This window comes from Aulostomus chinensis, chromosome 23, assembly GCF_037954235.1.
Source record: "Aulostomus chinensis isolate RoL2024-O1b breed Wild chromosome 23, RoL_Achi_v1.0, whole genome shotgun sequence".
Lineage (NCBI taxonomy): Eukaryota > Metazoa > Chordata > Actinopteri > Syngnathiformes > Aulostomidae > Aulostomus > Aulostomus chinensis.
Window position 1 is genome coordinate 17902025 of NC_141342.1, and position 13704 is coordinate 17915728.

Genomic DNA, 13704 nt, shown 5'->3' on the forward strand with positions numbered 1-13704 from the left:
CTCTGTCCGAGGTGCTGAATCTTTTCTATTTTTTCATGAAGTAATGATATTTATAACCATAAACCCAGAACAACACGTGCTTTTCTGTGGTGCCTTAATGGTAGGATACCGTTGGTCAGTGTCCTCCAGACCAAATTAAAATCACCCCTGCAGTAATTAAACCTTACGCGCCCTTCATACGGACGAAAATCCCCGCTGGCATCCGACTTTTGTGTGCAAACTGAGAGCGTACGGCAGCCGCGTCGACACGCTGAGTGAGCTGCAGCCCCAAAATAGGTTTTGAACAAATATTTCCAGAGGAAAGTGCCTCACATGGAGACTCCAACCCTGACAGGAGCAGCAACACATGGATCTAGAGACGCAGCAGCATGTGGTACAACGGGAGAAACAAGAAAAAAAACAAAAGAAATGCCGACTCATCTACTGGCAATTGTCTATTTTCAGCTGCTTTACCAACATTTAAAAAGCAACATGATGATTTTTGTTTAGAAGCATTGGAAATGTTTTTTTTTTTTTTGTCCAATAAAAATAAAATCTACACGTTAACATTTTAGTGCCAGGATTCCAAATGTATTCAGCAATGCTGCTTCAAAAAAAAAAAAAAGAAAAGAATAGAAAAAGAACTATAAATACTACATCATGGTTGTACACCTCTGGGGTGTGTGAGTATCATTGCGATCTTGACCTTTGACCTCCGAACACTTTTCAGGCCATTCCTGAAGTTCCAGTTGGCGTTTTGAAGCAAATCCCTCAGCGGTATCGCGTGGCGGACGTGTGTGTGAAATGACAGGGAAATTGCCCTTTGACCTTTGACCACAAATCTTTTCTGTTCATCTTTATGTCCCACAAATTCCCCCAAGAGGTTCCACAGATGTCACATCCATTACAGGTTGCATGGACGCGGCGCGGAGGCCAATTTATCACCAAAACTGATAGATTTTGAAGAGTTAACCACTGAGTTTTAACCATCACACAAATTTCTAAATGCTGGACAGTGTGTTATGTTACAGAACTGCAAATATTGACAATATTTTCTCAAAAAATCCACTTCTCACAAGATAATATAACATAAATCCTTCCTGACAACACATAATAGCGGAGAATTCATTATTTTTCCTGTCAGAAAGCAGTCTTCCCCATGTAAACGTAATTTTGTTTCCTTGCTGAATCTATCGGAGTTAATCTGTAGATCTGATCGGGCTGGAGAACATATGTTCCCTGCTGGCTGCTTTACACACAGTCCAGCTGCTCAGCCTTAAAACATCTGTTTGCTATTGTCTATTTCTATTCATCAGAGGTATCACTTTATCCAGCGCCCGCATCCCATACAGATATAGACGCCTCAGTCACACGTCTCACATCTCAAACACTCTATTTTAACACTCGTCTGTATTTATAGCGCCATGTTAAAAGGCCTGTCACCTGACCAAGCTGCCTGGTGAGGACAGAAGAAGAAAACAGCTTTTATTAGGAGTGATGCTAACCTGTAAAAGGCAGCGCTCTGTAAAACTATGAAACGCCTGCCCGACAGTGTGAGTAAAAGAGGGGAGGACAGCAAAGCAAAATTGTTTGTCTCTCCTCCACGAAATTACTGTCACAAGTAAGCCATGAAGAGAGGCGAAGAGTGTGAAGCAATCAGACAGTTCTCTCTCTCTCACACACACACACACACACACACACACACACACACACACACACACGTTTAGCATTACTCACTACACTCTCCTCTTAGCACTCACACGTATTCATGCATGTCAACACAATTCCTGTCAACACTCCTTAAAAAAACCCGTTTGTGTATTTTTTTTTTTTATCCCAGAGAACCAAAGTTATGAGAATTATGACGGATTGATTTTTTTTGTTCCTTCTCTCTCCCGCTTTCTCTGAGGCCTTCACAATAAACACTTTGATCCATGAATGAGACGAGCAGCAAATAATACAGAGCTTAGCATCTTTGGCTTAATTGCTTTGATCGGAAAATCCAATGTAAATGTGGGCTTTTATAGGTTTTGCAGCTGTAACTGTATCGTGATTTTTTTTGTTGGGGGGGGGGGGCACAATTCTGCTGCCTTTTAAAGAGATTGTTTTACCGATAAAATGTCAGAAAATAGAAAAATACAGTCAAATTATTTGGTCTATCTAAAATGAATGCAGTGTAATACAGCAGCTCCTAGAAATGAGCATTGCTGAACATCCAGTTTGTGTCAAAGTGAAGAGTTTTTGTAAAAGCTTGAAATAAGGACTTTTGCTAACACAAAGTTCTTCTGTTTTTTTTTTTGCATTGGGTTCTATAACATACAATATATCAGTAAATACAGTAATTTTTCATGCCTTAAGATGGCCATTAATGACAAATTGCTAAACAAGACTACAGGTGTTTTCAAGGGCTTTAATCGTCATTTCACCGAAAACGTTCGTTAGCTTAACATTAGCTTCACGTTAGCTTTGTACTTCTCACAGCTGCGTTTATGCTTCACAGAGCATAAATGCATTGTTCATTGTTAAGGTTATTGCAGAAACATCCATGTCTGGCTTTCGCTTTGGAGAACCCATGGTGAGCCAAGTTGCAGGTTAGCTTAAAACTGCACTCTGTAAATCTTGCCTTCATGAGGATTACTATTTGTTTGAGGGAGGTGCTGATTCTTTAAATTCAACTTTTCTGCAAGCCGCGGAGAAGGTTATAATCTGAAAATTTCTGCCTCTTCCTCTTCTCCTCCTCCACCTCATTTACACAAATTAGCATTGTGACTGGTGTCAAGAAGTACACTTTGCAGTATCTCAGTCCTCAGGAACTGACAAGAGAGGAGAAAGGAGAGGAAACGGAGGAACAGTCATGGATTTTCTGGTAAGTCTAGAGTCTGAGGCTTATTGCCACATGAAATCACCACGCACATGTATGTTGCTGGCTCGCTAAACGCTACATGTGCCCAGTTGGTTCATCAGCTGTTCAGGTCATAGCCTCTAAGAGAAGCCTGATAAGGTTTTGCAATTAACTTTACACGAGTGACACAGTCACATTTAATACTTTAGTTAAAAATCTAGGGCGCGACATGACACTTGGAGGTTATTTTCAATCCATCATTTTCTTCTTCTTCGTTTATAGGCTTTCTTATGGGCTTTATGTCAAAAGAACACCTTCATTTTACCTTTTTAAACAACATTAGTACCTGGGGGGGTCCGAACTCCAGGGATTTATTCAGACCTGTTGATGGTAAAGAAGAAGGGGGAAAAAATCAGAGAGAGGGAATGAAACGTCGACGAAACGAGAGTGCAATGTAGGGAGGTGATTTAGGGAAAAGAAGGCAGGATACGTGACAGAATGATGCGAGGAGAGAAGGTGAATAATACTGAGAAAATGGGAGCAAAGTGTGTTGGGAGAGAAGGAGGGGTTGCGCTAAAGTGAGAGAGTGGGAGGAGAGGAAGGGAGGCAGGCTAAATCCTCACACCATTATTATCAGGACTCACATGCAGCCCCTCCTGTGATGGAGTGAGAGGAGATAGAGAGAGATAAAGAAAAGATGAGTTAGAGAGGGAATGGAAAGCAGGATTACTGCTGTGACAGCACCGGCAGATGAGCGGCGCAACGGCAAGAGAAAGAGGGAGAGGGAGAGATAGAGAAAAGTCTGGTGAGAGGAAAAACAAAAGAGAAACAAATCAGTGCAACAGGATGAGGACCTGCTAGTGCACAGCCGGCCCGACCCTGCAGACCGGCCATCTGTCCCACTGTTCTCTCCATGTTGCTGACGCTCCCACCATCAACTAACATCTGGATCACCTCACTTCCATATGGAAAGGAGTGCAGGAGGAGGACAAAAACCCACGTTTTCATCCTCCTCTCATCCTTTTTGACACAGGACCTGAGGAGACGCATCATCCCCGGATTTGAGGGGATCCTACCACCGCCTACAGGAAGGGGAAAAGAAAGAAAGAAAAAAAAAAAAAACTTTCCGAAGATGCGCTCGCAGTTTTTCTCTCTTTTTGTGATTTTCTAACTTCCCATGGATCTGCCGTACGCTCCGAGTAGGGAGAGGGGAAAAGAGCCAGAGGAGGTGGAGAGGGGCAGAAAGGAGGAGACAGCGGGGAAGCGACGCCGCTGCTGCTGAAGTGTTACCGGCGTTTGTGCTCCTCCGCTGAAGAGGCTTTTTTATCACTCTTCCTCCTCCCTTCACTCCTCTCCTCATCCAACCAGCGGAGAGCCTGAGGGATACAGAAGAAGAAGGAGAAGAAGGAGAAGCTAAACATAGTGGGTTTTATGTGCAGATGCACTCAATCACACACAAACACTGGCTTGTCTGAGGGGGAGCTGCAGCGCCTCTCGTCTTCTGTCACCCTCACTTTCTTTTTTCCTCTCTCTCGTCCTGATATCCTGCCGTCACCTTCCTGACCGTTTTTAAAGGGAGAGGAGAGTGAGTGAGGAGTTAGGAAGAGAGAGAGAGAGAGAGAGAGAGAGAGAGAGAGAATTTTGGAGAACACTGCTGTCACATTGTGAAGTCCTCCAGGGGAGTGTGCAGACATCCAAAGCTGACACACACACACACACACACACACACACACACACACACTGATAACTCACTCTCTCTCTCTCTCACACACACACACACGCACATGCACACACACAGGCTCGGTCTTAATGCGCACTCCTACAGGTGATGAGAGGGGAGAGAGGAAGGTGAAAAGAGGGTGAAAAAAAAGAAAGAAAAGAGAAACACAAGGAGTCAACGTTTGGAGGGAAGCAGCTGGGGAGCGATGGAGCAGCAGGAGTTAAAATTGGATGACGGCAGAAAGTGAAGGTAAGTCTACACTCACACACACACACACACATAAGCGCGGACGCACATGTACTGTTTATACACGCTCACCAAATCTGACAGGAATTCACAGGTCATACATAAGTGGGAGGGACGGATGTGGAACAAGACAGAAAGACAAGAAAGAGGAGCTCATGGGGACGAGACACTCAAGAGTGCAGTTCCACTTGTCATAAATGAAGGTTTTCCTCGAGAGAAAACTCCCATCTGCTGCTGACAGAAACAGAACATGCAGTTGTTACTAGAACAGGAACTATTGGAAGAGGACATATTAGCGCTTCCTCGCCGGCTCAGTGTCCTTTAATACCTGCTCTCGACTCCGAACGAGTCTTTTATTGACGGATTATTGATGATAGCAGCGGCCCTATCAGATGTCCCATCGTGCTCATTGATTTGACCCCCCATAAGAGGCTTGCGCGTGTCTCATTTTTCTCCATTAGTGCAAAGAGTTTTCCAGCTCCCGGTTACATATATCATGTTGCAACATCATACACCAGCAACGTGGTTCACAACATGAGGTTTAGGGCCCGCAGATGAGTCGCCAGATGATGGACGTAATCCCGTGGAAATGAGTTTGAGCAGGTTTTCAATTTTAGCCTCTTATGAAAGCGTCTCAGTGGCTGCACGCTGCCCCAGTTTACACGTGTAACCTTTTAACGTATATTTTCATTCAGTAAATGGAAGATTTTGTTTTTTTGTTTTTTTTGGAGGGGGGCGGGCTGTTAGCATTAACAAAATACTTAAAATACAGCATCTTAAACCTTTTAAAAGTATTTCTGAACTTGATATCGCTCCAGTTTACATTTATGATGTCCCCACGTCAGATCTTTTCATCCTGTGACAGTTATTGAAAGATTTTTGTGATTTTCTATTTTTTTTTTAACCCTCTGACAATCTCCCCCGAGGCCTCGGTTCACATACCGTCGCCTCCTTAAAATAACCGCCTAAGTCATGATTTAACCTTGTTGATTTTTTGTTTGTTTTTTTGCCTAAACCAACTCCTTATGAAGTTTTGTCTTCAGTTTTTTGTGTTTTCTTAAATACTTGAAAAAAGGATTTAGGCGATGATATGTTATTTCGTGTTTTCGACAGTTCTTTTAAAACATTGTATGAGTTGTCGGTCTGAATTGACGCATTTTTATATATATATATATATATTTTTTTTTTTTTACCGTTTTTTTTTTTGTCATGTACTTAAAATGTTATCCCCTTCATTGCTTCTGAAAATCTCTACTGAGCCTGCACAATCCTCCAGTATGTTGTAACTTAGATGCACACATAAACAGACGGTGGTTCTCAATAGGGGGTTTAGGGCCCCCAGGAGTCACGTGATAGTTTAGAGAATAAATTAATTCTGCAAGCGGTTTCTTTCTTTTGCTAACATTTTTCTTTCCCCAATGACAGCATTTCTGAGGCTTTTTTTGGTCTGAATTTTGTATCCCTTTTTTTTTTTTTTTTTTTTAGAAATATTTACTCAAAAATTCGACCCATCAAGCTTCTAACAATGTTTTCTGAGGCTGATCCACTTCATATGGTTGAACATTGTGTGTTTTCATCCAGTAGATACCAACTTGTGGTCTGGGGGCTAAAATAGGTGAACATAATTAAATCTGTCCTCGCAAGATTAAAAAAAAAAAAAAAAAAATTTCTTTTTAGTTTTTGTCCTTTTTTGTTGTTGTTTTTGTCGCATGATACTTTTACCAGTCATGGCTACTGGGCATCTCTTCTGAGGTGGCAAACTGCTCCAGCAGAATTTTAAGTCGCGACATCCGTTGCCATTGATCAAACAGAGCTGTGGTTCTCAACACAGGGTTTAGGGCACCAACAGGGGTCGCGTGTTAAGTCATGGAATCATAAATCAGCACAAATGCAACATATTTGGATTTTTGCCTCCAAATTTTGTCCAATTTTTTTTTTTTTTTTTTTATTGAAAAATGCTTCTTCTTTTTTAACCTCATGCTCCTGGAATTCCTCTGTGGGGCCAAAAATGGCTCCGGTTTATATGAAGTATTTTATGCCACAACATCCTGGATCATTTGTTTTATGGGCAGTTGATGGTGACAGAGAACACCGGCTCTCTCAACATGGGCTTGTAGGTCTACGTGAGGTCTCCGCCACAACCCAGAGGGGTCTTGGGATGATTGAAAGGGGGCAGTGGGGGAGGATTTCGAGGGTCTGAAAGTAGACAGTTTCAGGGCCGCAGGTCAGGCCGGTTGAAGTGAACGTCTGCGCAACAGATGGAGAGTCAGATTCTTGTTGTTGCACATGTGAGTGGCAGAGGTCCAAGTCGGCCTGCATACGCCCTCCTCCCACCCACGTCACTCGTCTCGGCCTTCAATGATTTCCGCTAAAGCTGTCAAACCTGAAGGTGTGAGAGCAGGAATCCACAGAGGGGTTGTCTCACAATATTAGCAGTTAAAACCTTAATTGAGATAAATGTATGTGACAGGGATTGTGTGACGTGTTTGTTAATAAGCTCAGAGGTTAAACACGAAGCACATTTATTCATACTGTGAGAATAATTTTGTATGTAGAAGGTTATTAGCTGTGCGTGCGTGTGTGTGTGTGTGTGTGTGTGTGTGTGAGCTGCATACATGCATGTTGCACAAATCAATCTGTCCTCTACCAGTCATCCATAAGGAGGAGAGATGGTGGGATGGAGGGATGAAAAGAGGGGTGTCGCAGTTGAGCGGGTTGACAGAACGGTTCAAGCTCCATCAGTGGTGTTTATACTGTCATACACGTAACCATTAATGTGACTGGTTTAAAAATGACTTCAGAGATTGACTGGGGTCTCATTAATCCAAATCAGTTGGGGTCTCCCCCTCCCCCAGAGTTGTGACATGTAATAAAGTCCCAATAAAACCAGTTGAACATAGTTGCCATGGCAGACGTCACCGCTTTGCTGAGGGGGGAACTTTCATGGGTGTGCTGCTGAAGTAATGTTAAATTAAAAAAAGAGGAAAAAATCAGAGAGGTAAAGATGAAAACGCCATTTTGTTTACACTTACACACCTCTCACGAGTTGCTGGCTAGTTGATTTAGCATATCGGCTATCGGTTAACTGGCAAAGCTCAGTTGCAAAGCGTGCGTGAATAGGAACTGGGTTGAGTACCTGAGCTGTCCGATCGATAATTAAACAAATCATTTGACAGGGGTTGTGACCCTCAGAAAAGAAATGTATCCACGTCTTACATAATATAAACCATATATATATATATAAATATAAATATAGTGTTAATTCTGCTTTGTAAATTTAGCTTCACCTTCAGAGCAGCTCTGGTTCCAGAGGTAAATTTCTCCTCTCAGTTCCTCTCATGATGTTTCAGCAAATTCATTAAATGGAGAGTTTTACACCAGGAACCGAGACGACCAGCGAGTAAAGGAGCTGTGACCATAAAATATTAAAATCAGCGCTAGATAGGAGAGAAAAAAGGATTAAAAAAAACAAAACTGCAAACACTAAAAACCTTTGCAAATGATATTTCTGACCTGCCGTTGCTTAAAATGACTGCGTTTTATGACAAACTGGCCATTTTGTTTACGATAGCAAACTCTATGTCAGTAACATGAGCACAAATAATAACTTCCCTTTTTATGCCCCGTCATCAAAGAAGAAAATATTTCAACCCCTTTTTGATATTCAAGCATCAAAATCGCATTTTTCATGCAAACACATCAAATGAACGTTGTCTCAGTGACACGTTCTCTTCTCTTTGTTGGCGCTGAACTGCAGCCGACGTCCTTTTCTAACCTGATTATTAGGTATTTAAAGGAAAATATATGAGGAAAAAAAAACCATTCTCGACTCTGACATGCAGACATACGTCATCCTGTGGCCTTCTGATGACTCCTCCTTGCTCACAGATGCTTAGTGTGGTGCTCAGTGCTGCCACTGCTGGTTTAAAGACACATTGCAACACTTTTTTTTCAAGATCTGCTGAAATACGACCATCATAAACATAACAAACTAAATACGGTATTTGAAATGATCACATTAACAAGCGCTACTTAGGAACTCTTGGTATGAGTCAGAAAAAGCAGTTTTAGGTAACAATGAAATCATTGCTGCAGGATACTTTTCCACACTGGGATTTCTTGGACTGATCTCAAGTCTGCATAAATGAGGCTCTAGAGAATCCTTATGTTTGATGCAGCTGTCAGGGCGCCGCGCCTGCAATACGTTGATGAGAGGAAGACCGTCGACTACGTTAATTCCAGCCCCACTAATTCAAGCTCCCTAATTAATGCAATCAAATCAGTTCCAAAAAGGTGCTGGAAACATGGTTCAAGCCAGACACGTTGATAGATCTCACATGGCGGTGATGATGCTCATCCTATCAAGTAGATCCTCTCTGCTCATTTCCTCTCCACCCCCCAAACTCCCCCAGGGACTCAGTATAGGGACGCCATCATATCCCAGGGGATAAATGACTGCCTGTTCTCTACTGTGTCTGCTGTATGTCCCTGAATGCACCAACCAAAAATGGGGTCCAATGTTTGAGCCGGCGTGTTCTCTCTTCCCTCCATTTTCTACCGCTTATCCTGTTAAGGGTGGCGGGGGGTGGAGCCTATCCCAGCAGCCTTCAGGTGAGAGGCGGGGTTCACCCTGGACAGGTCGCCAGTCCATCTCAGGGCCAACACATAGAGACAGACAACCATTCACACTCACATTCATACCTACGGTCAATTTAGAGTATCAATCAGCCTCGTCCCCTCTTGATGTCTTTGGACTGTGGAGGAAGCTGGAGTACCAGAGAGAACCCACACAGGAACAGGGAGAACATGGAGACTCCACACAGAAAGACCCCGTGCTCCAGCTGGGGCTGGAACCTGGAACCTTCTTGCCATTAGGCGACAGTGCTGACCACTGCACCACCGTGCCGCCACATTCTCTCATGATGCAACAAAGTCATACTTGTTCTGGCTAGATGCAGTAAAGTGCGAGTACACTTGATATGATGAGACAATTAGTGTTTAACATTAAATCTGGGTTTTAAAAATCTTAAATGTATTCATCTGAAGACAAAAAATGCCGTTTTAACTGGTTGATGGACCAACTAAGTTCATCTAGTCTGTCCTGCTCCATCGCTAACAGCAAGCATGCAACGTTAAACGTTTTTCAAACTTACTTGTATTTCGCCCATTAGAAAAACTGTTTAAACCAACCGGGCTGGTTCTGGTTTCTGATATGGTAAGAACCAACACTAATTATGGTGAGAATGTGACCCAAACTTACTTTCAACTAATTGCGGAGCTAAAGAGAGTCCGACCAAGTGCAATTGACGTAGAGGAAAGAAGACACTTATTTAAGGCACTTTGACGTAGAGGAAAGAGGACACTTATTTAAGGCACTTTCACACCGGCCGCCGAGCTGCTAATTTGCCCGTCTTTTTTACGGCTCTGTCCGAGGTTTCAGACAGAGTGCGGCAAATTGGGGGTCAGTTTTAGCCCGGCAAAATTCCTCCTATGAGGGTACACTTATTGCCGCCTCCATTGCTATGTAAAGGTGGGTGGAGGTGTGGATGATGACGCAAACTTGCAAATATAACGCTCGCTGGTTCTCCCACATCAAATACCTCTGAGAATGTCAACACCGACACTGCTGGCAGCCAGAGCGGCGAAATGCTGTTTCGAGACTCACAGACTGTCACGGGGCCAAATATTCTTCCGACGCATCGTCACTTCAGCAAGATGAGCACCTGGGGAGGCGCTGAGATCAGGGAGCTGCTAACCATCACTGGCGAGAGGACCGTGGATGACCACCTCACGGGACTGTGAAGGATGGCTTGTTGTATGAAAAGGTCACGGACGTGGCTATCACTGGATGACGGAACGTCACCCGCAAGTCGAAAAACTTACGAAAAAAGTACCAGAAGGTCTGTGACCACGATAGCAGCAGAGGGCAGTTGGACTGGGACACTACGAGGTTTGCCAGACTGTCACGGGGTTAAATATTCTCTGACGTTGTACGTCACTGTTCACACGCAACTTCGTACTGCGCATCATGTCATATGTTCACGACCACACAAGTGGCGGCTTTATTTTTGGAAAGAGGAATATTACCCCTCCATTTCACACAGACAAGACGGCAAATTCCCGCCTCTACCGGGCCGCAAATTTGATGCATTCTATGTCTTAAATGGGCTTTCGTGTCTTGCTGCCTCCCCTGGTCATACCTCACCAGTTGACGGTGTGAATGATGCCACATGGTGTGTAGTAACAGATTTTTGACCTGAGTTCCACTCTCCTGTGGTTACAGATTCTCTCTTTTTTTTCATGTATTTGCTCGAGTCGTCTCCCAGCCCTGTCACGCAGAGATTCCGTCTCGTCTTCATAAACGTATCACTTCAGCTATGTGGTAATTTGTCATCAACAGTACATGGCTGAGTGAGTTTCGGATGAGTGTGTGTGTGTGTGTGTGTGTGTGTGTGTGTGTTTTTGAGTAGTCATCTTGAAACTGACAGTGGAGCCCTACTGGGGGCCCAGTAAGAAAATAAAGACTTTATCCCTCATGGCGGAGCTGCATTCCATCGAGGAAGCTAACATCCCGCTTGCGCACGTTCACGTGAACATCGTTTCGGCAAATAAATGCGTAAAAACAACAGGATTTAGTGACAGCCTGATTGCACCATTTTTCATTATCTGGTGTTTGACATCGCATCAATCTCATTAACATGCATCTTCTTCCCATTTATTTCCTAATTAAAATTTTAAAAAGATGAGCGTCAGCTGATTGTTGTGCGCTGTGTTTGTGTCAGATTAAACACACTGCGGTTCACATCCTTTCTATGCCATAATCACATTCTGTTATGTTGCTGCTGCTAATCTGGAGAAGACACACCCATTCCGTCAATTTCCTAAGCACCCCCCCCACACACACACACACAGACACACACACATAGACACACTGCTAATCTGAGGCTCGCCATGCTGCGTTTTCCAGAGATTATTCTGTTAAATGAACACTTGACCCGCTCGTCAGTCATATGATCCACCCAGTCAGAATGTCTGTCTTTTCTCTCTATTTCTTCCTCCTCTTTCTGCAGTCGCCTGTTCTTCATATTTTCAGAGATGTGTTTTGGTTTTATTTCCTGATCATTTTGTTTAAATTTTTTTTAATTAATTAATTAATTTATTATTATTTTTTTACTGTTGGTACAAAGCATCCATGCAACTTCACTCTTCTTGTATTAATCGGATTTACATGACGAAGGAAGCAAAAAAAACTGTTGCTTGTTCTTCTGGTTCAACAGTCCAAAAGCAGGTGACGTGCAGGCAACTTCCAGTTTGAAAGTGTTGTTAAAATGAACTGAAGACGGTTGCCCACTGGTGCATAAATCATAGAATAAAACCAGACTAAATAGTGCATAACAGGTATGTATTGTATTGTTAAAAATCGAATTGTCTGTGTAGCACTGACTCTTACCTTTTTTTGCAATTTTTTACTTGACTTGTGCCAAAATGTTGCCAAATGTCTCTCTTTTGTGTGATCAAATCATGAAAAAATATCCATCCATTTTCCACTGCTTATCCCATTAAGGTTGGGGGGGGGGGGGGTGTGGAGCCTATCCCAGCAGCCTTCAGGTGAGAGGCAGGGTTCACCCTGGACAGGTCACCAGTCCATCTCAAGGCCAACACATAGAGACAGACAACCATTCACACTCTCAGTCACACCTACGGTCAATTTAGAGTATCAATCAGCCTCGTCCTCTCTTGATGTCTTTGGACTGTGGGAGGAAGCTGGAGTACCAGAGAGAACCCACACAGAAACAGGGAGAACATGGAGACTCACACAGAAAGATCCTGTGCTTCAGCCGGGGCTCGAACCCAGAACTTTCTTGCTGTGAGGCCACAGTGCTGACCACTGCACCACCGTGCTGCCCATAAAAAAATATCAATCATATAAATGAGCATTTTTACGTCACAATAAAGACAACAGCTCATCATATTTATTAATTTTGTTTATTCTCATTATTGAGACGGTTTCATCATAATTATTATTGTTCAATCAAGAGCATTTATTGGAGATTAGCAAAATAAGCGAAAATATATCGAACCTTAAAAAAGGAAACAAGATGAATGAACGAATAAATGTCCGAATTTGAAAGACTGTGGGAATCATTTTTTTTCTACTTTTTTAAAAATACACAAGCCCCACCTGATGCCTCATGCATGTAAAGACTTTTTTCTCCCATTTTATATCCATTTACACACGCTGCCAACTATTTTAAGCACACAAAAATTTCATATTTCCCAATGTCCAAGAAGTGTGTCTCTGCAATTTCAAGATAACCTTTAAAATATAGTGTAACCTACATATAGAAATACTAATCTGGATTCCATGGAGTTACTGTAATTACTTTGCAATTTTACTTTTGCGGCGTGGTCATAAATCTGCCTCGGAATGATTCTTATCCAAGACTTCAATACCCAACCCTGAGGACATTAAGACGTCTCTCTGTGTACAGTATTAACTCTCTAACTCACTGAATTGCTGCACAGCTGTGGTGCCACGTTGAATACTGGATTGAGGTTAGAAATATAATCTGTTTTTCTGCTTCAGCTGCTTATAAAGACAGTTTGCTTATTTACTGAAATTTTATTGAACACATTTTCACTGTTTACATCAATGTATGATGAAACAAAGCAAATAAAGTCAACTCAGCAGGATATGTGAGTGAAATGCCAACAGCAGTGTGTAAAATCTGCATGAACCCCCTGGGGGGATCGACATAAATCCCGTTGGAGCATTGGGTTTATTTGTTTTTCCTTTCAAATAAACCCCTGGCTATGTGGTCTTCATACTATAGACTCAATTGTTAAATGCTCAAAATGTCACTGTATGCAGATGACACTGCCCGATACATTTATTATATGAATAATGTGGATCGTG

General features: G+C 42.7%; 1 protein-coding gene across 2 annotated transcripts in view; it reads left to right on the top strand.

Moving 5' to 3' along the window:
* Window positions 1-3479: 3479 nt before the first annotated feature.
* LOC147239886 (glutamate receptor ionotropic, NMDA 2C-like) overlaps window positions 3480-13704 on the top strand; it is a 60061-nt gene continuing 49836 nt past the window's right edge. For both annotated transcript variants that reach the window (XM_086194726.1, XM_086194727.1), the window contains exon 1: window positions 3480-4790. The gene's annotated coding sequence lies outside the window, so the exon portion shown is untranslated. The remainder of the gene's footprint in view (window positions 4791-13704) is intronic.